Below are 14,453 nucleotides of genomic sequence, written 5' to 3'. Positions count from 1 at the left end.
CAGCCCCTATCGCCTACTGACACAGAATGATGGCAAGTGAAGAATAGAGTTTCAGTGTGCCCCTGAATGCTGGTAAATGATGCTATTTATTTACTAAGTGCTTTACCATGTGTCAAGTGTTGGGATAGATGCAAGATAATCACATCAGGCGCGGTACCTGCCATACACAGGGCTCACAGTCTAAGTGAGAGGGGGAACAGGTATCCTCATTTTGCAAATGAGGAAATAGGCAAAGAGAAGTTAATTCACTTGCCCTAGGTCAGGAGCAGGCAAGTGGCTAAACTGACACCTGAATTGAAGTCTTTTTACTTCCAGCCTTACTACTTCTACTATGGCCTAGCCCACACACTTAGCTCTTCAAGAGGCATCTTGCTCTCTGTGCCCCAATGTCATCTATCTCACCCCTTACCTCTTTCCCATAACCTCCCCCTGGTCTGGAACTCCTTCCCTCTCCACATCCACCAGAGCACCACTCTTCCCTCCTTCAAAGCCTTATTAAGGTCACATCTCCTCCAAGAGTCCATCTCCAATTAAGCTCTCTTTTCCCCGGCTCCCTCTCCCTTCTGCATTTTCTCCACCCTCATCCACCCTCAACCCCACCTGCACTTATATACATCTCCGTAATTTATTTATTTGCATTCATTTCCATCTCCCCCTCCAGATTGTAAACTCACAGTGAGCAGGGAACATGTCTACCAACTCTGTTGTATATTACTCTCCCAAGCACTCAGTACAGTGTTTGGCACATAGTAAGTGCACAATTAATACCACCAAGTGATAGATTCCAGTCCCTTGCTTTTTTCCACTAGATCATGCTGCCTGTCCATCAGATCTCACTTCTAAACATATTACTCCTTCAAGAGAGGTTTTTTTTAATATCAGAGACATACTCACATTGGTGATCTTCATGATGACTGATGATAGTGATCTGCAAATGAAAAAGGTCATCATTAATTATATCAATGATCTCCTGGAACACCGTTACTTGGATATCAGCGTGGCTCAGTGGAAAGAGCACGGGCTTTGGAGTCAGAGGTCATGGGTTCAAATCCCGGCTCTGCTGTCAGCTATGTGACTTTGGGCAAGTCACTTAACATCTCTGTGCCTCAGTTACCTCATCTGTAAAATGGGGATGAAGACTGTGAGCCCCCCGTGGGACAACCTGATCACCTTGTAACTTGTAACTCTCCAGTGCTTAGAAAAGTGCTTTGCACATAGTAAGCACTTAATAAATGTCATTATTATTATTATTATTATTATATCACACCTATCAATAATTCAGAAATACATACCATATCATCTTTGTTTCCCTCATAACCCACAGAGGAAGGAGCTCTGCAGATCTTTATGTTAAGACTAGGTTAAATATTGCTCTGGAATTTGAACTGATTTTCCACCGTGGATCCAGGACTGACTAAGAGGGATATTGAAATAAGAGAGTCCTGGGAAAATGTTTTCATGCGCTTTAAAGGCAAGACAAGGAAGCTCAGTCTGCAGGATTTTCATCAGCTAATGCCTTGTAGTAAATCCATTAGGAAACCATTGGTATCTAATTGTCTAATCACAACTGAGGCCTAAGAATGACATAACTCTAATGGAATGAAAGTAGATTGCAGTGCACTACCTTGGTGCTCGATTTCTGTCTTCAGATAGCAATGACCTTGCGAGGCATTTCAGCTAATTTAACCAGAAATGAAATAAAGGTTGAAAAACTCATTTTGATTAAACGGGCAACAGGATGTGTTTGCACCTTTCAAAGATAAAGCTGACATTTGCCTTTATTAACTAAACATACCATCAAATACAGGGAGAAAACAAGGGCTTGGAAGGTACTAGGACTATCTCAGGCATTAGTTTCAACTACAGTTGGGCTAAAGAAGACTGGTGAATATCTGAGAATAGTAGCACTGAAGTGATTATTCCAAATAGCAGTGGATTATCAAACTCATTATAAATGTATAATGACGATGATAAAGTACTTAGTACAGTGCTTTGCACACAGTGAGCGCTTAATTAATATGACTGAATGAATGATTATGCTGCTTAATATGTGCCAAGCAATGAACTAAGCACTGGGATAAATACAAGATCATCAGTTTGGAGCCAATAGTTGCCTCACAGGGGCTTCACAAGGTCATGATTCCCACTCTCTGCCTTCAGCACTTCTGTACATATTCCTCAAATCTTCTCCTTTCCCTATCCATTATTTATTTTAATGTCTGTCCCTCACACTAGAATGTAAACTCCTTGTGAACAGGGATCATGTCCACTGACTCTATTGTATTGGTCTCACCCAAAGGCTTATTACAGTGCTCTGTAGCACAGTAAGTGTTCAATAAATACCAATGATTGATTGAAAAATGAAAAAAAAATCTCCAAGTGATTCAGGTAAAAAGTTCCAGTCCTCCACTGCTTTTATTACGAATGCCTATTGATATGGTGTCACGTTCTGATTCTCTCTGGAGAGCCTAGATTTTCCTCCTGGTGGATAGTATTTTAAACTAATTTTGCAATGCTGTTTCCTGGAGTTAATAAGGTTAAACTGAGAGGGCAGTCTCATGATTTCAGATCAATAGATCTTTATTTCATTGATCTGGCACCATTTTGTTGGGTGTGATTGGCAGAAATACATACCCTCGGCTGGTACTGGCTCCAGGAACAAATACAAAGGTTAACGCATTAAATATGGAATGACTCTTCATACGTGCTTGATATCACAAAGTTCAGATTGGTTGTTTCATCAGTGATCCCTGGCATACCTTTCTTTAGATAGTCATTTTTTCTCCATTTTTAGTTACCACTTCCTCAAATTTTTTTTGTGGGTAATTGGCGGATTTCGAGTCCATTATTTGGAAGCATACCTCGGCATTAAAAATACTTTTGTTCATTCACTAAGTGGTGAGGACTTTGGAAAGGAAATAGAGAAAATACGCCACAAGGTCTGTTTCTTGTTCCCTTTAAAATGCAGTGGTTCCAAACTTGACTAACCTTGGAATGTTCCTATCCAGTAATCTGAGGTTCTGCATCCCGTCAGACCGTGGCTCTCTTCCCTAATGTTCCTCCAGTGAGTACTCAGACTCAAATATCTATGGATTTGTCCTGTCCATCTGCTCTTCCAAAGGCCCCAGTCACCTGAAAGACAGCCCACAAAGATGCAGATTTTGAGAAACTAGAGCTTAATGAATCGTGCAGGAGCTGAGATTAAAACTGGAAAACATAAACTTGGCCAATGGGTTTTTCAAAGTTTGATGAAATGAAGGTGAAATCAGTTTTTTTAATGGTATTTGTTAATAATAATAATAATAATAATGGCATTTATTAAGTGCTTACTTAATAAAGTTTTGTTCTCTGTCTCCCCCTTTTAGACTGTGAGCCCACTGTTGGGTAAGGACTGTCTCTATATGTTGCCAACTTGTACATCCCAAGCGCTTAGTGCTCTGCACACAGTAAGCGCTCAATAAATACGATTGGTTGATTGATTACTACGTGCAAAGCACTGTTCTAAGCGCTGAGCACTGTTCTAATCACTTACTAGGTGTCAGCCACTGTATGAGGTGCTAAAGTAGATGCAAGTTAATCAGGCTGGTACAGTCCATGTCCCACATAATAATAATAATAATAATAATAATAATAATAATAATAATAATAATAATAATAATAATAATAATAATAACGACAATGGCATTAAGTGCTTACTATACGCAAAGCACTGTTCTAAGCACTTGGGAGGTTGCAAGTGATCAGGTTGTACCATGAGGGGCTCACGGTCTTAATCCCCATTTTACAGATGAGGTAATTTAGGCAGAAAAAAGTTAAGTGACTTCTCCAAAGTCACACAGCTGACAATTGGCGGAGCCGAGATTTGAACCCATGACCTCTGACTCCAAAGCCCGTGCTTTATCCACTGAGCCACGCTGTAGGGCTCAGTCTTAATTCCCATTATCCAGATAAGGTAACTAAACCACAGAGAAGTTAAGTGACTTGCCCAAGGTCACACAGCAGACACAAGGTGGAGCTGAAATTAGAACTCAGATTCTTCTGACATCTTGGCCTGTGCTCTATCCACTAGACCTTACCGTTAGTTGTCACAAACAGTTTCACGGCTGGTTAAAAAAATTTTAAATAAACAAGGTCAAGATTTTTGAGGTCAAAAAACCTTGAGAAGCAGCATGGCCTAGAGTTGTCAGAGGACCTGGGTTCTAATCCCAGTTATATCACTAGTCTGCTCTGTGACCTTAAAAAATGTACTTAAATATCTGTAAAAACTGCTTCTGGGCACTATTACTCTTCTAATAAATGCCAAAGGATGAGGTTTAGAGTCTCAACTTCTTTTTCTAATGGCATTTGTTTAGTGCTTACTATGTGCCGGGTAAGTTATTAAGCACTGGGGCACTGTAGTAAGTGCTGATTTCAAATACCTTGGTATGAATTTTAAATTCTAGAAATTTCATGGTTTATAATATTCATTATCTTGATTCCCCCCAAAATGTTCTTGTCCTTTCCCACCTACTCATAAGAATATTTTGCTCTGTGGAAACCACATCACAGGAACTTCTCACTGATAGAGAAACCAATATGCAGCTAGAACCCCAGGGGAAGATACTATTAATTTTAATAGAATTTGATTTTCCATCATGGCATTTAATAATATAATCAAAACTTCCATTAGACTTCACGAAAGTTTGGAAGTGTGGGCTCAGCTTTGTAGCGGCATTGTGTGACAACTGGTTAACCCCGAGTGTGTTGATTCACTACCGCAATCGCAGTGTGGTTTGCAGAATGGAATCTCGATTATTCCTGATAATTTCAACTGCCACTCGGCTGTGCCCGAATCAATCAACCTGGCAGTTTCATCCAATTCCAATGTAGTTAGTTCTATTCCGTGGGAAAATTACTAGTGCCCCATGATTCCTTTGAAAAAGAGACACTTTCCCTCACAGGTGTGGTCATACCAGATCAATGATCTAGCCAAACCTGCCCAGTGAAAGAAAGGAATTAATGCCCTCAGGGTGATAAAAAAATCCCCAATGGGCTGACTTCTGGAATTTCTGAAATTCATTTTAATGCAATTGGTTTCTGAAGCGGCATGGCTTAGTGGATAGAGCACGGGCCTGGGGGGGTCTGAAGGACCTGGGTTCTAATTCCACCTCCATAACTTGTCTGTTTTGTGACCTTGGGCAAGTCATTTCACTTCCCTGGGCCTCAGGTACCTCATCTGTAAAATGGGGATTAAGAGTGGGACAGGGACGGTGTCCAACCTAACTTGCCAATCTACCCCAGTGCTTAGACTGCTGCTTGGCACATAGTAAATGCTTAACAAGTGCCATAATTATCATTATTATTACGAATCGAAGGACCAAGAGTTAGTTGATAAAGGCAGTTGTGAAACGAGAGAAATTATCAGTAATATAATAGTCGAGGCTGGTGTAAGTCAAAATTATTTGAATATTGGTATGCCGCAGTCATAGAACTATTGGCTACTCTGTGAAAAAAAGTGTGAATCAATGTGGCCTTTTGGAAAGAGCACAGGCTGGGTTCTAAGCTCAGCTGTGCCACTTGTCTGCTGGGTGGTCTTGGGCAAGTCACTTAAAATCTCTGTGCCTCAGTTCCCTCATGTGAAGCAGCGTGGCTCAGCAGAAAGAGCATGGGCTTTGGAGTCAGAGGTCATGGGTTCAAATCCCCGTTCTGCCAACTGTCAGCTGTGTGACTCTGGGCAAGTCACTTAACTTCTCTGGGCCTCAGTTACCTCATCTGTAAAATAGGGATTAAAACTGTGAGCCCCCTGTGGGACCACCTGATCACCTTGTAACCTCCCTAGCACTTAAAACAGTGTTTTGTGCATAGTAAGCGCTTAACAAATACCAGCATTATTATTATAATTATTATTATTATTGGAATAATTGGGCTCATTGGAAAGAGCCCGGGCTTTGGAGTCAGAGGCCAGGGGTTCAAATCCCGGCTTCGCCAATTGTCAGCTGTGTGACTTTGGGCAAGTCACTTCACTTCTCTGGGCCTCATTTACCTCATCTGTAAAATGGAGACGAAGACTGTGAGCCCCACGTGGGACAACCTGATTACCTTGTATTTACCCCAGCGCTTAGAACAGTGCTTGACACATAGTAAGCGCTTAACAAATACCAACATTATTATTATTATTTGGAATATGAGGGTTCAATACGTCTTCTCCCTTCTACTTAAACTGTGTCGCATGTGCAACCTGATTATCCTGTAACTACCCCAGTACTTAGGTACAGTGCCTGGCACGTGGTAAGTGCTTAACAAATACCACAATTATTATTATTATTATTATTACCATTATTATTCACACAGGTCCTTATGCACTTGAAGATGGCCTGAATCTTGCCGTAGCTTTCATATCTTTGAGTGAAACAATACCATTTCTTTTCACTTTCTTCTTAAAGACCTATGATTTTCAAACTTTTTTTTTTTAGCAAACTTTGTAGCTCTCCTTTGAACCTTTAAACCTTTATAATGTGGACCTAGGATGGGATAAGGTTATGACCAGGACTGAGTGCAATATTGGAGGCTTAGCTTGCACTTTCTATTTGCAATCTGTCCTCTTGACCTTTTGGAAGACTAGCAAGGGAAATAATGCTGTCAATGTTATCTCTCTGAATATAAAGGGAAGAGAAAATAAATATGAAAGGCAGGGGTCTTTGCTTATATTCTGATAATGTCAGTAGGTTGAACTGTATGAAACATTTGGTATTAAATCTGGGGGTTTATTTTTCTCAACTATATCATGGGGACTTTCTGACATTAATGCTATACTATAGAGGGAGTACTCAATAAACACTGGCATATACACATAAGAAGTGCATAAGTGGATAAAGACCTGAGGAAGTGAATTTTCTGTTCATTGACACAATTTAAATGTCAAATTGCATACCAATTTTCTACTCAATAAAGATCAAATCCAGACCATGTTTTCACATGGTAGCAAATGGTTTTGGTGTAACCCATCAAGTTTTTCAAATCCGCAAATGATGATTTATAGCAGGTGGCCTCACCCTGGGTGTTGAAGTGAATTCATTTCTCTGAACAAGCAGAACATTTTCTTTAACCCCTTTCCTGGAAATACCTTTGCATAGTTTTTGCCATAAAAGCATATGCATATTTCCTTAGTCTAGCTCACTTTTTGAAATATGTTAATATAGTAAACTGCTTGTTGAGCACAGATTTGGTTGGAGGTGCTTACTATGTGACAGGCAATGTGTGATGTGTGTTTTCTGTCTCCCCCTTCTAGACTGTGAGCCCGTTGTTGGGTAGGGACCGTATCTATATATTACCAACTTGTACTTCCCAAGCGCTTAGTACAGTGCGCTGCACACAGTAAGCGCTCAATAAATATGATTAAATGAAAAAAAAATGAACATATTGCTGTACAATGTCTAAAACCCAAGAGAAATGCATTTATAGATTAAAAGCTTCTCCCATACCATTTGCTCAAGTACATGAAAAAACTGCAGGGATGTGTGAACACACAAGATGTCTTAAAAGGATTAGTAGTTGTAGAAACTGTAAATTGCGTAGGAATTTCACCTTTATAGGTCAAATATTTTCATATTTTTAATGGCCTTTAAAGCTCATAAGGTTAATATATTTCTTTTATTATCAGCCTCATTCACCTACAAACCTGGTGAAGGGCCTTGATGACTATTAGAAAGAGGAAATCAGGAGACCTGGATTCTAATCCCCATTTCATCATTTGACTGCTGCATGCCGTTTGGTAAGTCACTTAACTTCTCTGTCCCTCAATTTCCTCATCTGTAAAATGGGGGTAAAATGCTTGTTCCCCCTCCTTCTCAGATTATGGGACAGGTACTATGTCCAATTTATCTATATTGTATCGAGAAGCAGTGTGGCTCAGTGGAAAGAGCACAGGCTTGGAAGTCAGCAGTTCATGGGCTCAAATCCCAGCTCTGCCAAATGTCAGCTGTGTGACTTTCGGCAAGTCACTTAACTTCTCTGTGCCTCAGTTACCTCATCTGTAAAATGGGGATTAAGATTGTGAGCCCCACGTGGGACAACCTGATCGCCTTGTATCCTCCCAGTGCTTTGCACATAGTAAGCACTTAAACACCATCATTATTATAACTTCTAGACTGCGAGCCCGTTGTTGGGTAGAAACCGTCTCTACATGTTGCCAACTTGTACTTCCCAAGCATTTAGTGGACAGTGCTCTGCATACAGTAAGCGCTCAATAAATACAATTAAATGAATCCACCTCAGCACTTAGTATGGCCCATAGTAAAGCACTTAGTACAGCACTCAACAAATGCCCCAATCTGGCAAAGAAGAGGAACAAAGTCCCAGTTCTGGCTGAAAGGTCTTGAAGAATTTATCCCTCACAGTTGAGGAGATTCGAATCTCGGTTTCTTGATGCAGTTGGGCATCAAGATAAGGATAAATCTGCTCCCTTAAAGCAAAAGTGAACTTGGACGCGGTCCAAGTTGGACCCAGTGATGGATCTGGTGTTTGTCTCTTGGGTACCACCACCACTGAAGGAGATAAGATGGAAGGAATGATAAGAACAGGGGCAGGCACCTAAGCAGACTCTCTAGGGTGTCGGAGTCAACCCCCAGGGAACTGGATGAGATCTGACATTTGGCAGTTCACAAAAGGCCTTTGACAAACAGCAGCTTAATATTTGGTTGAGAAAAAAAAACAAGAAATTTAGAGCAAATTGAATTTGCTAGGGCCTCCAAGTCCAGGGACCGATATCAACAAGCAGAAGAAGCAACGCTTAAGCTGTTGCTAAGTTACAGTGAATGCCCATTGTAATGCATGCGAATCTACATTAATTCCAAATACAGTCATTATGAACCGTGGTATTGCAAAGAATCAAATGGATTCAAAATGATGGAGGCCTAAATTAAAGAGCAGACATCACCTTTCTGTTCTATGGTGACTTGCTTCGTGATTTTTTAAATACAACTTAGCTAGGAGAATGGAACGGCAAGGAAGCTTCCTCGTATAAATGTAGACCACTCCACTTGGCTGCGTTTAGACAAAAGGAATGGCAAATTGTACTAAGGAAGAAATCATTTATGTGCAAGCACACAAATCACATACTTGGAGCTGCTGAGTGATGCTGAATAATAATAATGTCTGGGTCCCGAAAACATTTTCAAACATATTTCTGTGGTTCATGATAACAGCTGCTATTAACACACTGTGGTTGATTTGGTAGTTTCAGAATGAGATGACTTCTTCATGGACAAAACGTATTTTTTGGAATACAACCCGTTCTCTCAGGGATGATAGATAGTCCACCCTTAAACATTATTGTAAGCTCCTCAAGTCTCTAGTACACCTCCTACGTGTTGGATGCAGTGCTCTGCAGAGAGTAAGTACTCAAAAAACAGTGTTGATTGAGTGATATCGCTAAGGGTGTTCTGTTGCGACACTCTAGACTGTAAGCTCACTGTGGTTAGGGAATGTGTCTACCAGTACTTTATAATGTACTCTCCCCAGCACTTAGTTCAGTGCTCTGCACACTATAAGTGCTCAATAAATATGACTGAGTGATTGAGTGGTTGTTAACACTGGCAGAGAAAGAATGCTGGACTAGATAGAACAGTGGTCAAACTGAGGAGTGATATTTCTTCCATTCTTAGGTATAGAATTAAGAAATTTATACCAGGTTATTATAAAACAAAACTTCCAGATATTGGGGTCCTTGGGGTTTTTGTGGCATTTGTTAAGTGCTTTCTATGTGTCACTCTTCTAAGTCTTCTAAGGGATAGATACAAGTACATTCGTTAGGTCACGGATCCTGTCATTCATTCATTCATCACTTACTGTGTGGAGAGCACTGTACTAAGCGCTTGGGAGAGTACACTGTAACAATAAACACATACATTCTCTGCCTACAATGATCTTACAATCTCACAGTCTAAGCAGGAGGGAGAACAGAGACCAAAAAAGTGACTTGCCCAAGGTCACACTGCAAGTAATTGGCAAAGCTGGAATTAGAACCCAGGTACTTGATCTTTCCACCAGGCCATGCTGCTTTTCAAACTGAACTTGTTAGTTTTGCCAATGGTGTAAATCAGGGCTATCAGTCAATCAGTCCTTGACATTTATAGAGTGCTTACCGCACTCAGAGCACTGTGCGAAGCATTTGGGAAAGTACAATGCAACAGAATTGAGAGAAATGATCCCTGCCCATAATTAGCTTACAGTCTAAAAGAGGATCTTTCTGGTGGCGTGCTCCCTATCAAGCACTGAAACAGTATGGCCTAGTGAATACAGCAGGGGCTTGGGAGTCAGAAGGACCTGGGTTCTAATTCTAGCTCTGCCACATGTCTGCTGTGTGACCTTGGGAAAGTCGCGTATCTTCTCTGGGCCTCAGTTACCTCACCTGTAAATGAGGATAAGAATGTGAGCCCCATGTGGGACAGGGACTGTGTCTAACCTGATTAACTCATATCTACCCCAGTGCTTAGAACAGTGCTTGGCATGTAGTATGCACTTAACAAGTACCATAATTATCATCATTATTACTATTATTATTATCATTATAATTATTGTATCATGAAGGTTGTGTATTACCATTATTTCCTTCAAGAGACCTTCCCAGACTAGTCAGTGGGTCAGAGTCAGAAGCCCACCAGAGACACACTCTCTCGGTTCTGAGACGGAGTTTCCAACGGTTTATAAACTCACAGGTTATTAAAATGCACTAAAACTGCTCGTGCCCATAAAGCCCGCAAATATACTTCACAGCTTGATGCCTTCATGGGTCAGACGACCGCCACGGCAAGGTCACAGGTGGATCAATCCCGGAATTAAAATGGCAGCTAACCATTCTCCACTCCTTCGTTCGACCTCCTGCTGATGGAACCCACCGCCCCCTCATAATAATAATAATAATGATGGCATTTGTAAAGCACTTACTATGTGCAGAGCACTGTTCTAAGCGCTTGGGGGGATACAAGGTGATCAAGTTGTCCCACGTGGGGCTCACAGTCTTAATCCCCATTTTACAGATGAGGTAACAGAGGCTCAGAGAAGTTAAGTGACTTGCTCAAGGTCACACAGCAGATGTGGCGGAGCGGAATTCGAACCCATGACCTCTGACACCAAAGCCCGGGCTCTTTCCACTGAGCCACGCTGCTTATATTAAGCAGCAGGTGCCTGGATGTGGACTTAGTCCCAGTCTGCTAGGCAGATGTTATGAGAACAGCCCCTTTCTCTAAAATCTGACAATAAATACATTTGAAAGACCGTAATACTGTGAACCAATCAATATGTTGAGCGTTTTCTGTGTGTGGAATATCGTACTAAGTACTTGGAAGGGTACAATACAATGGAGTTAATTAATTAATAAGGGTATTTGTTAAGCGCTTACTATGTGTGAAACACTGTTCTAAAGCGCTGCGGGGGATACAAGGCGATCATGCTGCCCCACGTGGGGCTCACAGTCTTAATCCCCATTTTACAGACGAGGTAACTGAGGCACAGAAAAGTTAAGTGACTTGGCCAAAGCCACAGAGCTGACAAGTGGCAGAGCCGGGATTAGAACCCGTGACCTCTGACTCCCAAGCCCGGGCTCATTGTCACTGAGCCACGCTGCCTCTCGTTGCAACTCGTTGGAGTTGGTAGACACGGTCCCTGCCCACGGTGAGCTTACAGTCTAGAATGAATTCTTACTATTGTCCAAAGGAGTTTTGGCAGTTGGCAACCCTGTTCTGAAAATTTCCTCAAAAAGCCTTATTGTGTTTTCTTATTCATTCATTCATTCATTCGGTTGTATTTATTGAGTGCTTGTGCTTGCTATGTGCAGAGCACTATACTAAGTGCTTGGGAGAGTACAACAGAACAATAAACAGATGTATTCCCTGCCCACAATGAGCTCACTGTCTAGACAGGGGGAGAAAGATATCAGTATAAATAAAGAAATTACAGATATGTGCATAAGGGCTGTGGGGCTGGGAGGGGGGATCAATAAAGGGAGCCAGTCAAGGTGATACAGAAGGGGGTGGGAGAAGAAGAAAGAGGGGGCTTAGTCTGAGAAGCCCTCTTGAAGGAAATAATGGTACTATACAACCTACATGACACAGTAATAATAATAATGATAATTACAATAATAATAATAATGACATTTCCTAAGTGCTTACCATGTGCAAAGCACTGTTCTAAGTGCTGGGGGGGATACAAGGTGATCAGGTTGTCCCATGTGGGGCTCACATTCTTCATCCCCATTTGACAGATGAGGTAACTGAGGCACAGAGAAGTAAAGTGACTTGCCCAAGGTCACACAGCAGACATGTGGTGGAGCCGGGATTAGAGCCCGTGACCAAATTATGGCATTTGTTAAATGCTTTCTATGTGTTGAGATTTTCCTATGTGCTGGGGTAGTTCATCAGAAAAATCATCATCATCAGTAGTATTAATTGAGTGATTAAACTGTGTGCAGAGCACTGTAGTAAGCACTTTGGAGAGTACAATATGATACCAGATCTGTTAGATTGTTATATTGTACTCTCCCAAGTGCCTAGTACAGTGCTCTGCACACAGTGCTCAATTAATACATTTGATTGATTAATTTTATATGAGTTAATATATGGCCCTCTTGGGGTTCAGGGACCTGTGTATTCTGAGCTGGCAAAGTGTGGCATTTTCTAGTGCCATCAGTGGCAATTCTATCCTACGTCAAAATAGTTTCTTTAATGAGGAAGAGGGAAGAGGAGAAACAGTGGGCCTAGGAGTCATGAGATTTGAATTTCAGTCCTGGCTGTCTACTGGTCTTCTGTGTGTCACTGAAAAAGTCACTTGATCTCTCTGGGTCTCAGCTTTCTCATCTATAAAATAGGGATAAGAGAAGTGCATCTGATCTGATAACCCTGTATCTCAGCATCTACCACAAAATGAGGGCTTAATAAATACCACTGTCATTAGTATCATCATTATTCTTATTATTACTGCTACGGAGGTAGAGATGAAGGAATAAAGGGAGATGAAAGAAAAATAGTGAGCAGAGATTGCTATACAGCAAAAAAGTAAAACAGATGAAAAACAATGCTAACATCAAAAGAAACAAACTTCAGAGCAATATCTAGGGTAAAAACAGGAAGAGAGATAAACAAGGGAAATAAAGCAGAACATAGAAAAAACATGAGACCAGCTGTGACATTGAAAAAAATATAAGAAAACTTAGCAAAATATATTTCAGGAGAAACAGCCAATCTCCCTCATATATCTCTGCTTATTTGTGGTTAGGTCGGTTGATTAAACCATTCAAGTTATGTTGAAATTCCAACGTAGTTGCCCTTTGCTGTTTCTCACTACATGCAACTAAATCCACTTTGAAAAGAAAAAAAAAATGCCTTAAAGAGAGGTAGTCTGTACCAGATTACGAAAACAAAGGAAGGTCTGAGGAAAAATAGACAAAGATTCTATTTTCTTGCATATCATTCTACTCCATGTTTCCCATTTGGATAATCTAATTCTATTACATCTTTGCGATAGACCCGGAGACCCAAAGAAATGCGGCTCACTCATGGTTGGATCATAACCAAATTCACTGGTGAGACTGAAAAGCCATGAGAATATTTCTGTTTGAATTTTAAACACAGGGTCTGTCAAACACGGTCAAAAAAGGGTTTTGAGTAGATGTAACCATCCTTGAGAAACAGTCTCCCCCAAATTTAAACCAAAGGTAGCAGATTAAAATGAATGTTTTGTAATATCGGCCTTTGTCTATGTGATGATTTCTCTTCAGAAAGTGAGCCAAGCACGGAAACGTTCCGTACTTCACAGATCAAATAAGGCAATTGGTGTTTCTCTAACCAGGGTGTCCTGTCGGGATCATGATTTTAGAGCATTTATTTATATTCCTCAACCCCAGGTCTGTGATTAATTTAAATCTCACGTAGGCTGAGCAAGGCTTAGGATTCTTAGAGGGGAGATTATGAGCCGAAGTGCTGAGGAATAGTAATTTCTCCTTTTCTCTCCTTCTTCCTTCTTCTCTTTCCCCCACCCCAAGCTTTCTGTAATGACCACAATTCCCAATACCCAGGCTGCGCATTTCAGGAAACAATCACCAGCCCCATAGGGTATTGTGAGTTACCCAGATCCTTACTCTAATAACAGAATTTCAGAGAATTCCCATTACAAACCCTGTTTGTTTTAGCTCCTCTGGACTCTGACACATACAATTTCAGCAAGCTTGATTGTAGTCATTCAGTTGGGGTGAATGCCTGTGCACAAACAGGAGACTTGCTGGGGAAAATATCATCCTTTCTCAATCACCCTTGCTGTCAAGCGTAGCTCGACTTTGTTTTGCACAATAAATAACAACACAACCCTATTTTTCTTCCTAAAAAGGGTTTTCACTCCTACTCTCCAGTGCATACAGGCCTATTCCAAGCAGTCAGCGAAGCAGTGGTGTGCAGATTTAAAGAGCTAGTCAGAGAAACAGATGA

Source organism: Tachyglossus aculeatus, chromosome 25 (genome assembly GCF_015852505.1).
Source record: "Tachyglossus aculeatus isolate mTacAcu1 chromosome 25, mTacAcu1.pri, whole genome shotgun sequence".
Taxonomy (NCBI): Eukaryota; Metazoa; Chordata; class Mammalia; order Monotremata; family Tachyglossidae; genus Tachyglossus; species Tachyglossus aculeatus.
The sequence above is the reverse complement of the archived record's forward strand: the minus strand, read 5'-3'. Positions refer to the sequence as shown.